Consider the following 15,400-nt stretch of genomic DNA (forward strand, 5'->3'; position numbering starts at 1 on the left):
CCGATACGGACTGCCGGCCGATATTTGGAGTCAATACTAATTTTGCTACATCTATTTACATCATAAAAACTACACAATGATGATAAAAAATGATACGAGTCTTAGTTTTTAAAAAAAGATCATTTATTGAAATTAACAAAGGTGAGGTAGAACAAGTAAAAAATACTGTATTTCTGCTCTCTGTCAATAATGTGGATCGGCGAACGCAGCAGCACGCATCGGCCGATGCCCATACACGTAAAAAACGTAAAAATCGGCCTACATTATCAGCCGGCCAATGTATCGGTCTAGAACTAATTGCTGGTAAATAAAGCCCAGGAAAACAATTACCAGGAATAAATATTTGCTCCCTGGTAAAGATAGTAGCTCTAACAAACAGTACAATGATAAACTTGATGATATGACAGCCTGTATATGCAGTACGGTGACGCATTTACTCCGTCTCCAGGTATTAGTGACACCCGTCCGATGAAGCCTGTTCCGTTTGCCGACGTACGTGTTTGTAACAAGTCCATGTGTTCGTATGAATGTCAGCATGTTCATGCTTCTGTCTATCCACTCTTTTCCTTATATCCATATCTTCTAAGGTTCTTATTAAGTAAATAGTCCCGGCTCGTGTCCAGGCAGCCATCTTGGATTATGTCGTTACTGCGCCTCATCGCGACTTACCGAGCATGCGCAGAACGACCGGAATTAAACTTTTACAAGGTAGAGGAATTATTTAATTCGGGATTAAAATCAGAATAAATCAGCCACTTATTTTGGATTTAAGTTTAATTTGGAAATTACATTTGCATTCGGAATTAAGTGTTTACAAGGTCAGTTTGAAAAGGATTTAACTTTTGTTCCGAATTAAAGGGGAATTAATGGTCCCATGTAAACATGGCCACTGACTTTGTCTTAGTGCTATTTTCTTGTTAAGTTACTATACACACATAAACATACACACTCGCACTCTCTCCCAGACTCACAATTCATCAAGCTAATTGGCATAACAGACAGCACAGTATAGGCAGCAGGCATCTGTCAAGGACATGTGCGTACAATAGGATGTTGCAGCTATCCCTAATTTAGCTGACTTTTTAATAAATAGCTGTGCACTTGCTAGCCAGGGATTAACCAAGGTCCAGTAGGCAGTTTGTTCGACTGCAAAGGAAGAACTGGGGACCGAGGAAACACTGCCAGAAAGTGACATCAGCACTGAGACCTTGAAGCAGCTCAGCCCCTCTGCCTGCTTGAGCCCTGTGATCCAAGTTTTCTAATGAATCAAAGCCTTGCTTTTATTTCAGGCGCTAACCAAATTTTCCCTTCCTGCCGCGGATCATCCACTAGTCTGTTTTCATTTCCAGCCCATCGAGGTAAACATCAGGTAAACTGCTTTTTAATTGCTTCCATTGTGTTTGCCGTACAATATTCCCTGTTCAATCGTAACCCCCACTGAGGCATTTTAATTTGGGAGGACTGATGCCTCAGATTTGTGGTTTTTCACACACAGATTAAGTTTAGGCCCTTTCAATAGGTGCAGAAAGGAATCCCACTCTTTTCAAAGGGTTTTTAATCACTGCAAAGAACTGATAGTCACATAGGCACATTTAAATTAAATGATCAACTCATTTCTTGGTTTTCCAACTCTGATTAGTTTGTAACCAATTGTAGTATTTGATTTCAGCCTTTTATCTACTCACTTACGTCTAAGGATACCCAGAGGCTCAAGGCATAACAGATATATTTTCACACAGAAATGGATTTGCATTTGATTTCTATACAAACTATCAGATTAGCATAGCTTTAAGGACAGTGGTCACATGTTTTGACACTTTGGATTGTCATCCTTCTAAACAAGTATCCATCAGGCATTAAAAATCCTTGTTTCATTAAAGAAGTTTATGCATCTTGTGTAAAATCATAGTTTTCCGAAGTTTTCCAACTAGGTGCATATTCCCTTTTAGTATAGAAGAGACATGGAAAAGTGGTTTCATTTTGTGTGGCTCCTAAACAAACACCCAAAATGACACCCAAAATAAAGAAAATGGCTACAAAAAGCACAAAATGACAATAAAATGAGCAAAATCACAGCTCTAAAAACACCTAAAATACAAAAAACTACAACAAAGACCACAATTAATGGCAACAAAAACTCACAAAAGGACTCAAAATATACAAAAATGACAACAAAATGCACAAATAGTTATTATTAATTATAATAATAGTAATATTGATGCGTAGGATTTTAGATAGCGCTTTTCCATAGACGCTCAAAGCGCTTTAGATTGATGTGCATTATTCTTTCACTTCACACACGGTGGTGGTAAGCTACTACTGTAGCCAGAGCTGCCCTGGGGCAGACTGAAAGAAGCGAGGCTGCCATAGTGCGCTATTGGTCCCCCAGGACCACCACAAACACTCACTCACACACTACATTCATATAGACAATGTGGGTAAAGTGCCTTGCCCAAGGACAAACGACCATGACCTAGACATAGAGACCCGGACGCCTATACTACAACAAAAACTCACAAAAGGACTCAAAATATCCTAAAATGACAAGAAAATGCACAAATTGACCAACAAAAAAAAAAAAAACTACATTACTCCAGACGTACAGAACAACAAAAATACACAAAGTGGCTCAAAAACAACAAAAACACAAAATGACTCAAAAAATTCCAAAAGCAACAAAAAAAAAAAACACTAACGACTCAAAGAACACAAACAGCGACGACAAAAACACACTTAAAACCATTGTTCTTTCCCGTACCAATGTTCCTGTTGGTTGTTATTCTAGTCTGTGGCCCTCGGATCAGAAAATCTAAATGTGTGCTGCCACCACTGTGATAAAAGTTTCCCATCTCTGGCCCAGAGGAATGGTTGAAACAGTGCAGTGCTTGACTTTATCTGTCAGAGCTGAGCAGCAGAGAAGAAGAATCTGTATAGTAACCTACAGCAGCAGTGGCAGCCTCAGCCTGGCTGCCAGGACAGGTGACTACACAGAAAGTAAGAAATTAGTGAGGATCTTATCCTGAGACGTAGAGGTATTCCCTTGACTGTTTCTACCTTCACTGTGGACAAGGAGCTGAATTGCTCTTACCTTTCAATGTCTCTCCACACACACACACACACACACACACACACACACACACACACACACTTAAACTGGGTTCGTTATAGAAATGGCCTTACCCATAGGGACTTAACTCACTTCCCTTCCCTGCCTCACTCTTTCCAGTCCACAAACCTCAAAATTGGACAAAAGAAGAAGGCCCCTTAGCAGAAAAGAAAACTGAAAACTTTAGGAAACTGGGATACAGCCAGGCATCAGAGTTTCTAAAGTTCTTGTTCCCAAAATAATAAATGTTTTTTTTTTTTTTCAATGCTCTCCTGTTTAATCGAACAGTTAACAGGTTTCAAACTACAGGGGAGCCATGAGATGACAGCACCCTGCAGGCTCCAACAGGGACATCATGGGCTTGACTGTAGAAAGATGTGGAAGAACTCGCAGGAGATAATAAACAATAGAGCAGTGATTCTCAAACCTTTTTGGCCCCAAGTACCCCCTTTCTCTTATCTAAGTACCCCCTTTGTGCCGACTACAACATTTTGCTCAGAATACTGAGAAAAAACAAAAGAGCGTAATGACGGAATGAACGAGTGATGATAACACACACTTGAAAGAATCTCATTTTGTAAATAAGTGGAATGAGACAGTATTTAGTGCCGTCTGAATAAGTTTATTTCTATAGTTTTTATTATTTCCGGTCATCTCCCTCCTGTATTTTTAGTTCATTTTCTAATCAATATAATTTCTATCATCATTTTGTGTGTTTTTTGATGTAATTTTGTTGTTTGTCTGTTCTTTTTATTATTCAGTATAATTTATCCTTTTGTGTGTGTTACTGGTAATATTTAGTTAAGATTATCATTTTTAAATAAAAAATAAACATTATAAAACCCCATTTAAAAAAAAAAAAAAAAAAAATTCTCTCTCTGTGTCAAGTACCCCCTGTGGTGTCATCGCGTACCCCTAGGGTACACGTACCCCCATTTGAGAAACCCTAAAACAGAGCACAACAAGCCCACACTGGACAAACAAAGAACAAATACATAAACAGTGCAACCACTCACTGGATTGTATTTTTATGATTAAACAGAAATCAATGTTTTTGGGGGTGTTTTCTCCTTAAAATCCCATGATCCTGTTATAGGTCAAGTGGATGAGTCACATAATCTCATAGTAATATGACCAGGGATCCTATAATCAATTAATGACAGACTTTTAAACATGAGATCACTGGTGACCAATGAAGACTTTTGAAAGCAGTCTTGTCCTGCTGCATCCTACGCAGTATGAAATAACACTGACCCCCAAAAAAAAAAAAAAAAAAAAAAGCAGATGATTTCTGTTTTGGTGTCTATGTGGTTTTCCATGAAACAGAGCCAGAAAAAAGCCTTAAAAGCAGAATCACAGCGGGCACCTCGGTCCTCTTACCTCTGAGGAACAGATGAGGAACAACTCTGGATGTGTGTGTCCCACCAGATGAGAACAATCCGAGTGTGATGATGAGTGAAAACAGGCTCCTGGGTGCCTCACCAGATCCTACGCAGGTTCTTTGTAAAAAAAAAAAAAAAAAAAAAAAACTACTCCTCCCTGTCGCACCTGTCTCTGGGAAAAACTGATCCCGTTTGTCGGCCTGACATCGCCGGGACAACTGTGTCCGGGGGTGTGAGTCCGACCCCGTACCCCCACCCACCCACCCCAAACCACCACCACCTGTCCCCGGTTCACAACAGCCCACAAAGAGCTTCTTATGTGGCGCAACGACACATGGCATTCCCCGTTAGACTCTGCAGCAGCGGTACTTCCACAAACACAGCCGTCACAGGTCCCCGAGTGGTCCGGAGAGAGTACGGACACATCCAGCTGCAGTGTGCTACGTTGTCAGTCCCACAGTAGTTGCTTTATGTTGCTGCTCCTATTGCTGCGTCTCTGTCATTGCTGCGTCTTTTCCAAACCCAGGTCTGAAAGAAAGAAAACACTCCCACTCTGTCTGCTGCTCATGCGTCCCCTCGTGCACGCACACAGCCGTTTACCGGCTCCCAGGAACGGGTCCCGTCGGTGAGGCTGCGCTCCGGTGAGGGAGGAGGAGGAGGTGGAGGAGGAGGAGGAGGAGGAGGAGGACGAAGAGGACACGACGCTGAGCTCCAGGCTGTGGTTTGTGCTCCAGCATCTACAGCTCTGTTGTCATCCACAGGAGAGTCCTGGAGCCTGGCAGAGACAAAACCTGAAGCAGAGCCTGGCAGCCACTGGAATGGAATTGATTACCTAATCAGACTTAATTGTGAGGTGAAAGTAACTGATTAGTACAAGTACTCACGTTACAGCAAATGAGTAGCTTTTATGGGTACTTGTACTTTTTTGAGCATTTTACCACTTTCTTGGCTTCAGATTGTGTAGCTATATAGAATTTAATTCACTGGCGTTATTTTATTTAAAAAAAAATAATTGTACATTTTGACAAACCTTTTATTTTATACCGATGCCATTTTGGACAATAAATTAAGTTCCAATTGTGCAAGATTTATTACCAAAAATTAACATAAAGAAACTTTTACTTTGAGTACCATTTAACTGAGCTACTTTTTAATTGTACTTGAGTATAATTTAAATCAAGTAACAGTACTTCTACTTGAGTAGGATATATCAGTATTCTACACCTCTGGTGATGGGTAATCCTACTGTGGTTTACTTAATTTACAACAAACAAATCCCTTTGAAGAAAGGGTCATCCATAGTAATTTACAAGTTGGCTTATGTTGGAACCATATAGATTAAGTTAGTATAATTCCTTTCATTAATAGTTGCATGACATAAAATCAATAATGCAGTCATTTCATGAGTTTATTTCTAAAAATGAACATGTACGCCCAACATCTTGATGTGGTTCAAATGCCTAGTTAATGTTGCTTTACACAAGAGCATGGTAACATGTATGAATGACTTGTTTTTAAAAGTGGGATGATATATCGTGCAACAAGATATCGCAATATTATAGCAATACAACAACACATTAAAACATCATAAGATATATCACCGAGGGTACAGCTGGTATCGCAAGATGTGTTTTTATTTATTTATATATTCCCATTGAGCTGAAAGGTCATACCCAGCGTAAGTTTGTTATTATGTGCATGGTTAAAGTCAACTAAAGCATGTTGTTTTTTGTCTTTTTTCCTTCCCCAAATTATTGCATCGTATTGTTTGCACATTAACGTATTGTGAATTCAGTGTATAGTCCTACCTCTACTAGTTATACATACTAATTGCACAATGATGGATAAAACAACCCAATTCACAAGGAATTACTGCAGGACCTGGTGGAGTCTGCCCCAGAGTACTGAAGGCTTGTGCTTCGCAGCTCTGTGGAATATTCCAGCACATCTTCACCAAGAGCCTGAGTCAGCAGAGGGTCCCTGTGCTGTGGAACACATCCTGCCTGGTTCCTGTTCCAAAGACGCCACGTCCCAGCTTCTCCAAGGATTACAGACCGGTTGCGTGGACCTCCCACATCATGAAGACCCTGAAGAGCCTTATCCTGGTGCAGCTCCGACCATCTATCAGACCACACCTGGACCCACTAAAGTTTGCCAACCAGCCCAAGGTTGGAGTTGAGGACGCCATCAATTTCCTGCTCAACCATGTCTACTCTCACCTGGACGTGGCGGCGAGCACTATGAGAGTCATGTTCTTTGACTTTTCCAGTGCTTTTAACACCATCCGTCCGGCTCTACTGGGTGAGAAGCTGACAGAGATGCAGGTTGACTCCTTCATTGTGTCCTGGATTGTGGACTACTTAACTGGCAGACCACAGTATGTGACACTGTGTGTCTGACAAAGTGGTCAGCAACACCGGGGCCCCTCAAGGGACTGTACTCTCCCCTTCTCCCCTTCGGACTTCAGTTACTGCACTGACACCTGTCATCTCCAGAAGTTCTCGGACGATTCTGCAGTGGTTGGATGTATCAGGGAGGGGGACGAGGTGGAGTATAGGGCTGCTGTGGACAGCTTTGCCACATGGAGTGAGCGGAACCATCTACAGCTCAATGTGACAAAGACTAAGGAGCTGATTGTGCACCTGAGGAGAAACAAGAGGCAAGTCAGCCCTGTCTCCATCCAGGGGGTCAGTGTGGACATTGTGGAGGAGTACAAATACCTGGGAGTGGTGATTGGCAATAAACTGGACTGGGGGAGGAACATTGACTCCCTCTACAGGAAGGGCCAAAGCCGCCTCTATTTTCCGAGTCAGCGGTGGCGAGTGCGATCCTCTACGCTGTTGTTTGCTGGGGGAGCAGACTGAGGGTCGCAGACGCCGACAGACTCAACAGACTCATCCAGTGACGTTGTTGGGATTAAACTGGACTCTCTGACAGTGGTGACAGAGAGGAGGAGCCTGTCCAAGGTGAAATCCATTTTGGTCAATGTGTCCCACCCACTCCATGATGTGCTGCTCAGTCACAGAAGCACCTTCAGCACCAGATCGTGGCTGATCCAACCATGGTGCTCCACAGAACGCCACAGGAAATCATTCCTGCCTGTGGCAATCAAACGGTATAATTCATCTCTGTAACTTCACAGCTTGATTGTTGTACATATCTAAATCACATTTGCATATTTTTATTATTTTTGTAAATATCTGAATCATATTGGTATATATTTGTATATTATTATTATTATTATTATTATTATTATTATTATTATTATTATTATTTATCCTACTTTTTTTCTACTACTGTAATGTGTGTGTTTCTCATCCCTATTTTTAACAGTCTTTTACTTAATTATACACTTATTTATTGTTTATTCTTTCTTTTGTCTTTGTTAACATTTTTATTCTTGTATTTGTGATGTGTTCTGTGGCAGTAACAAAAGCACTTTCCCAATTATTTTTCAATTATTTCAGCCTATAGTCTTTGAGCAAAAACATTTGTTTTATGACTTTTAAAAAATGATCAATAGAAATACATCACTCAGTCGATAAACCCCTTTAAACTTTTTCTACACAATTAATAATAGAAGATTTATATTTACCCTGTTAACTACAGCTTAGTTTTGTTCCACCTTAACCCAGGGCACTGCTTTAGGTTCATTTTAAATTTCTAAAACAATAAATGTCCTCTCACAAGGCTGTCACTTGAATAAAAATCACTAAGTCTATTCAGAGAACTTTTAGAGCAGAACAGTAAGCATTTCTTTCCATCCCAGTCTGGACAATCAGGTGGTTCTGCTGGGGAAAGTACCAGAAAGAGACCAAATAACCATGGTTTCATCAGTTTTAGATCAATAAAAAAAAATCATAAGAGAGGCTACACAGACGTTACAAGAGGCTATTCAACCTGATTTGTTCATACGTTCTCCTGTAAGGACTTTTGAAAAAGACTATTAACTCCAGAATAGAACTTTGTATCACTAGCTTAACTGGTACCCAACCATTTCCAATCCATTAACTCATTTAAAGCCACATGAGGGGACATGAAAACTCCATTCTGTCATTATCTAGGTTTATATTGATTGGTTTGCAATCAATGAGAGGCAATATCCTATCCCACCAATATCACTTCACTTTTATACATTCCCAATGCAGTCACAATTTACCATGATTCTGATGTTTAAAGGCTCAAGTTGGTAATGTAACACACTTCCATTGGTGGTTTAGAATACATGTTTTCAAAGCCCTGATCAAAATCGTTGAACAAGGGGAAACAAATGTGTTGCATCGTTCTTAACCAGAACAAAGAGGTCAGAGCACATTACTCTAGTAATAAAGTCTTTACACTGGCTCCCAGTCAGCCTCAGAATAGACTTTAAAGTTCTGCTGCTGGTGTATAAATCTGTGAATGGGTTTGGTCCAGAATACATCAGTGAGATGTTAGTCAGGTATGAACCCAGCAGGTCTCTCAGATCTATGGACACAGGTCAGATAGTGGAGCCCAGAGTTCACAGTAAACACGGTGATGCTGCTTTTAGTTGTTATGCTGCAAAAAAGTGGAACAAACTGCCAGCGGAGCTGAAGTCAGCATCCAATGTGAACATTTTTAAATCAAAGTTAAAGGCTTTTTTTCTCTACTGCATATGATTGAGAGAGAGATTTTTGGTCATGTAGATGTAATGTGTTTGTTGATGATTTTAAATGTTCTTATTGATTTTAAGCTGTTGAATGTTTTCTGTTACACTTTTTGATCATGTAAAGCACATTGACTTGCTTTGTTATGAAATGCGCGATACAAATACGTTTGCCTTGCCTTAAAGAATTATAAGCTTTTCACCAATCCTATCGAACCTTTCACAGTAACATCTCAGCCTTTAAGATCACATTATTTATTGATATGACTTCAGAGGTGATCTCAGTGATGTTGACAATGCTACACATCCATGAGCTTAACAAAGTTTACAGTGTACCTTAAGAACCCTGCAACCTGGTGCAGAAAAAGCAAACCTAAAGTTGGATCCATTACTGTAGTCTGAACTGTTGTTTGTTTGTTTGTTTGTTTCGTTTAAAAAAATCGATGTTTGGAGCCGTTGTGTTTGGGAATCAACAAAGATATGAGAACATGCCACTGCTGTCTCGCTGTAATTTACCATGGAATGGCTCGATGCCAAAGCCACTTTTAGGGTTAGAATAATAAATTATTCATCGCTGAAGTAATGACTTCTTGAGGCATTGAAGGATGTGCACGTGTGAGTGTGCATGCATGCGTGACTGTGTGTGTCTGTGTCAGTCTTTATGCAATCCTAATACACCTCAAAGCAGTCTGACCATTCTTTACTTCAGCTGCTGAAAAGTAGTTGTAAATAAGATGGACAAACACACATGAAACAAACTATTTCACATGTAAACAAAAAAGGCTGTCATTGAATGATCCTTTTCATGAACTGCTTTGTTTAATTTCAAAGATTTCAAACTTAAACAATGAATTCAAGTGAAGAAAGTCCCTTTTTATTATTTTTGAAAACCTTCACCACTTCATTACAGTTAATATAAAATCCACTCTGAACTAATGTTTATAATTTTGTCAGGTAATACTTTAGTTTTTGTTTATTTTGCTTCTACTTCACTCTTGATGTTAAAACCTTCATATTTACAACTTGTTTCCATTTTATGAAGAGTCCCAATCAATGCAAGTATTACATGAGGTACATCTCTGCATCTATGTCTCATCTCTGGGAAACCAGTGCACCCATACACAGGAAACCTGCATGCAGCCCAACTGGACACCTTGCTGACAACTTAATCATCATCCAAGCAGACAGTTTCACCCACCCCAGAATGATGATCACCATTCTGTTTTGCAAACCAGATCAGCTTGTAAGTCCAGAAAGCCTTCCACCAATGTTCCGTCCTCTTTCTTAGCACACAGTTATCCCACCGACTGTGGACGACACAGCTTTATGTGCCCAGCATGCATAAGTAAATCTGCTCATACTGTAAAATACTGCAAATAAAATCCCCCTATTTCAGAGGGATTTAGATAAACGCTTTAAGTGTATCCTTGCACACACACTCTGCAGAGGCAATGCTGTGTGTGTGTGAGTGTGTGTTTAAAGCGTGAGAAATCACTATTATTCCCTGCGGCTCTACTCCACCCAAATTGAACACTGGAATGCACTTATACACAAATTAGCAATCATTTTTTTCCTGAAAATGTTATCATAATGTTTAGTGTAATTTATATAAGTAGGCACTTTTGTAGGTATATTTTTACAAGCCCCAAAATGATTCATTTTGGACAAACTAATATTTGAGTTTCCGAGTTATTTAAACTAATTCCAGTTGCATTACAGTAGTATGAGGTTATGGTTGTGATGATGAGATTGCCTGTAATTTATCTCGATTGTAGAGTATTTTGATTTAATCCAAGTTCACGCTGGGGAATATGAAGTGCACACTCTCATCAGATCAGTCTCCTTAATCCATATTCAATATTTTGCTTTTAAAATAAAAGACAGTTATCTTATGTCTTACCTGGATGACTGTAAAACCAAAGGGAAATATCATATAATGTATTGTTACTTAAAATACCACACAAAAGTAAATGATCAGATCTTACACCTACATGTCACATTTCCTAATTTACCTGCTTAAATTAATGCTTTTTCTTCATCAAAAGCACACAACAAGTTTTTCATGTATTGGATTTATTATATTTATTTATTCTCTATTAAACAGTCTTCATTATGTATTTACAATGTAAGCACTGTGCACTAACGCTGACAGTATCGTCCCACTGTTCTAATATTTAACAGCTCATCTTTTTTTTTTTTTTTAATCTGCATATCATCTCTCTGTTTCTGTTTCCAGATACTTTACATAGAAATTATTCAGGCCACAGAAACTTTACGCGGCACTGTTGCAAAGGAGTCGATGGCGTTTCATCTCCCGTCATAACGTGTGTCAACAGGAAATAAATAAATAAATGTTCATTTTGTTCCCATTTTCCTTTCATCACACTCAAGTGTGTCAGAGCAGGCAGGCAGTAGACCTGAACATGATAATAATATTTTTTTTAAAAAAGGAGAAGAGCTGCAATGTGAGCGTGACAGCTCAGAGTATGGAAACAACATCCTTTGATGGGGAATGTGTGCTTTTTTTAAAATTAACATGGGAAAAGGGGAGGGGCAAGACTGTCCCACACCCTTTAGATCTATCTTCCTTCTGTGTGTGTGTGTGTGTGTGTGTGTGCCTACATGCGTGCAGTCATTTCAAAAGTAATGATGGACCACTTTCTATCTCACCAAAGTAATCACATGGTTCACCAAGCCGCGAACAAAGACACTTTCTCTGTGTGAAGGTCCTCATGTGATCAGACGCAGTAACTTCATGATGACTCCACTTACACGGCCATCTCCTTTTAGTAGTTCAACATTTCTACATCCAAGATTATGGCAGTCTCATTAATAATAGCAGAAATGCCATAAAACTTTCAAAGCACTGCACAAATCAGTTTAAAATGAATCAGATATGTGACAGGTTGGAGGAAAGTTTTGGGATGTAAATTGGGGTTAACTGGAGTGTCTTCCATGTGCGCCAATTTCAGCATGTATTGTATAATAGAGGATAATCTGGAGCACCAATGACTTCTAATTTTGAAAGGAAATAATCTAATGCGTTAGTTCCCAAACTGGGACAAATTAAAGCACTGGTGATGCAGGGGGACTCTGAGCATTTATTAATTTAACTGTCGGGACGATTTATGAAGTTGTGTGTGACAGTCAAAGTCACACACTGTGACTTCTATGGCTCATTTAGAAACTCCAATAATCCCAACAGATGTTTTTGGGGGAAAGGGGTGAACACAGAGAGCAGAGCTTGAAAGCAGAATACTATTGTGTGGTGGAGCAGTTACACTATGATGCAAATGGATGACCCTGGAGATGAAAAAAAAGAAAAAGTTAGCGACCATTAACGTTACAAAAAAGAGTGCAAACCTCCACCAAGAGCCAAATATCCTCTTTGTCAGATATTGGAAGTTATCTGAATCAGTGATCCTGATCATGGTACCATGATCATTCACATTTTAAAGATTTGAAAGAAATTTCTAACCATAGATAAATAACCATAGAGTAGGTTCAAATGGATGCCCACCCCCATTTTTGGGGTAAAAATTGTGATGAAATATGCAACCCAGAACCAATCTGAATGGAACTCGATGAGTTAACTGACGAAGCAACCCGACATAACTCTGTCAAATTTAATACAGATCAGTGAATCATATCTCAATTTACTAAAGAACAAGATGTGAAGTTTTGAAAGTTGGCCAATGAAGAGTATTGATCCAGAATATTGACCCAGGTCACCTCCAAAATTTAATGGAATCTTCCATGGCGTAAGTACGGTGGCCCTAAAAGCTCACAACGCAACACAAAATTAAGAACCCTATTATTGTATCTGTGGAGCAGAGTAGCCAGGAAACACGTGTACACGCTGATGTGTTCACAACCATCTAGTTTATTTTACATCTGTCTTTCTCACACTCATCACAGCTACTATCAGTCAACGTCAGAACTTCTACCAGGCATCACACAATGATTACGGCACATAGGAACAGTGCTGACTCAATAGACTAATGTTGAGCCCAGGGTAGAAATAGAACAATGCTGAATATGTAGTTAACAAAATAAACCAGTGTTAAGCCCACTAGTTATGCCCACTGTACAGACATAACACCAACAACACTTTGGGGATATGTTTTAAGGGAGATTACCTCTTATCTAACTTCCAGGATTTAATCATTGTGTGCTGGACTACGAAGCTGGCTAACGTCTTACGGAGTTAAATCATCATGGTAACTTAGGCTGAATGGCTGGCCTGGTCGGGAGTAGATTTCGTTTTTGTCCCGCCTCCTGACCAATCAGTTCTCTTAGAAAGCGAGCTGTCCAATAAAAGGTGATGTGTGAACATGTCACTGTGTGGATCTGATCTGACAGCAGACAGGAGAGAGAATATTTAGACATCGATGCAATCCTTTCATTTACCGATGACATCATTTAGGAAAGATTTATATCTGATGGATTCATCTACAATCAGCTGATGAAGCCTGTGTCTCGATCGTATGCGTGGATGGGTGAAGTAATAAATGAATTAATTCATAAATGACTTCACTCGTCCACGCATACGGATCGAGGCACAGCTGACATTCATGTGAATGCGTAAAAGCGTCACATTATTTATGATAGTAATCCATTGGATGCAATACCCCATGATCCAATGGATTAATATCATAAATAATTATTAACAGTAACAGTGTCAGCGGCTTCCTGCCTGGGTTCTTTCATTCCTGCCTTTTCTGTAACAACATTGCAGTTTCTGGTCTAAATGATGGATTTTAATTATTCATAATTCTAAACTTAAGCAACACCTAACCTGGTCGGGACCAAGTGATGAAGTGGATCCAATCTGAGTGAGTATAAAAGCTCCGCCTCCTGGTGCACAGCACTTTTGCTCTTCGCTGTCATTATGGATTTAAACTCATTATATTTATTGAAGATCATAAGCTGTTCCTCCGGTGAAGACGCTCGCTCTGCCAGGTTCTCCATTGTAGTGATTGGTCAGACACTGCAATCTCCGCCCCTTTCATCATGCGAACACGCACGTAGCGAAGCTGAAACCACTTGGCTTAAATTAGCGTGTTGTGATTGACTATCGTAAGACAGCTGCTCTCTGACAGGGAATGTTTGGTTAGCTGAATCCCGCTAACAGAGATTAATCTGGAATATAATTATCTAGGTTTGTAGCATTGGGCCACAATGCCCTGAGTGTAGAATAACAAACGCCACAACACAACACAAAAGCTGCCCAGTCAATACCAACAACGGAAGTAAAAATGTATTTATATGAATTTTTGTTTTGTGTTGCATTGTGGCATCTGGGCAATTTGTGTTGTGTTGTGTTGTGTTGTGTTGTGTTGTGTTGTGTTGTGTTGTGTTGTGTTGTGTTGTTCTTCATTTTGTGTTGTGAGCTTTTTTTTAAGGCCACTGTAGGTTATGCCTATCTTTGGTTGATTTCATTTCGTACTTGTAACGTAATCCTGCCGACAGATAACAAGTAAATAAACGCTGGTGAAAATATTACCTTCCACGCTGAGGTAAAAATGGATTCTTGATTTCAAAATGTCACAGTATTTGTGAAGTTGAGTAAAAAATTCATAGTGATGACCTTAATAGTCAGTGTTTATCATCTTTATTCAGACTAAATATCAAAGCAGCGAGGTCTTCTCTGATATGTTGTTAATGTGACATTTAAACAGTGACGTAAAAAGGTTTGAAAAACAGACTTTTTTTTTTGCTTAGAATTACAAATCATTTTGCCCTGAATGATTTGTTCAAAACAAATGGCATCAAGGTTGTTATACAATATGTCATACTTTCTATCTGCGTAAAGATCCCAGAGTTCATTATAACAATAATAATTCAACCTTACTGTATGTGCTGTAAATCTGTCATAATTACTCTTCAGCTTTTTACTGCCCTGATGTGTAAACAGACTTGATCATCGTGTTTTATATTAGGTGAGCCCAAAATGAGACTTCATTATTGCCGTAGAGGGTCTCTGCAAAGGCATCCATCAATCTGTTATGGATGAAGAGTAGAGATGACAAGGAGGAAATGAGGTCGGGTTTGAAGAGAAAGAGAGAGAGAGAGAGAGAGAGAGAGAAGTGAGATTGACATGATTTCAGTGCAAAGTTATAATGAACAAAAGGCTGGGAAAGAAATAAAACACCTAAAGAAAAGGAATCAACACCAAATTAACTGGGGGGAAGGAAAGAAAAGTGTAAACACCAAACATCACGACTTTACTTTTGGGAAACGCAACAACACTGCACCGTCGCTGTCAAATGGAATACAATCACA

The 15,400-nt window shown here is 39.5% G+C and overlaps 1 protein-coding gene across 1 annotated transcript in view; it reads right to left on the bottom strand.

The window, feature by feature from the left end:
• Positions 1–4,719, bottom strand: part of sema6bb (sema domain, transmembrane domain (TM), and cytoplasmic domain, (semaphorin) 6Bb) — a 184,605-nt gene extending 179,886 nt beyond the window's left edge. The window contains exon 1 of the mRNA XM_028444268.1: positions 4,487–4,719. The gene's annotated coding sequence lies outside the window, so the exon portion shown is untranslated. The remainder of the gene's footprint in view (positions 1–4,486) is intronic.
• Between the last annotated feature and the right edge of the window lie 10,681 nt (positions 4,720–15,400).

The sequence above is a fragment of the Gouania willdenowi genome, chromosome 4, assembly GCF_900634775.1.
Source record: "Gouania willdenowi chromosome 4, fGouWil2.1, whole genome shotgun sequence".
NCBI classification, from domain to species: Eukaryota; Metazoa; Chordata; class Actinopteri; order Blenniiformes; family Gobiesocidae; genus Gouania; species Gouania willdenowi.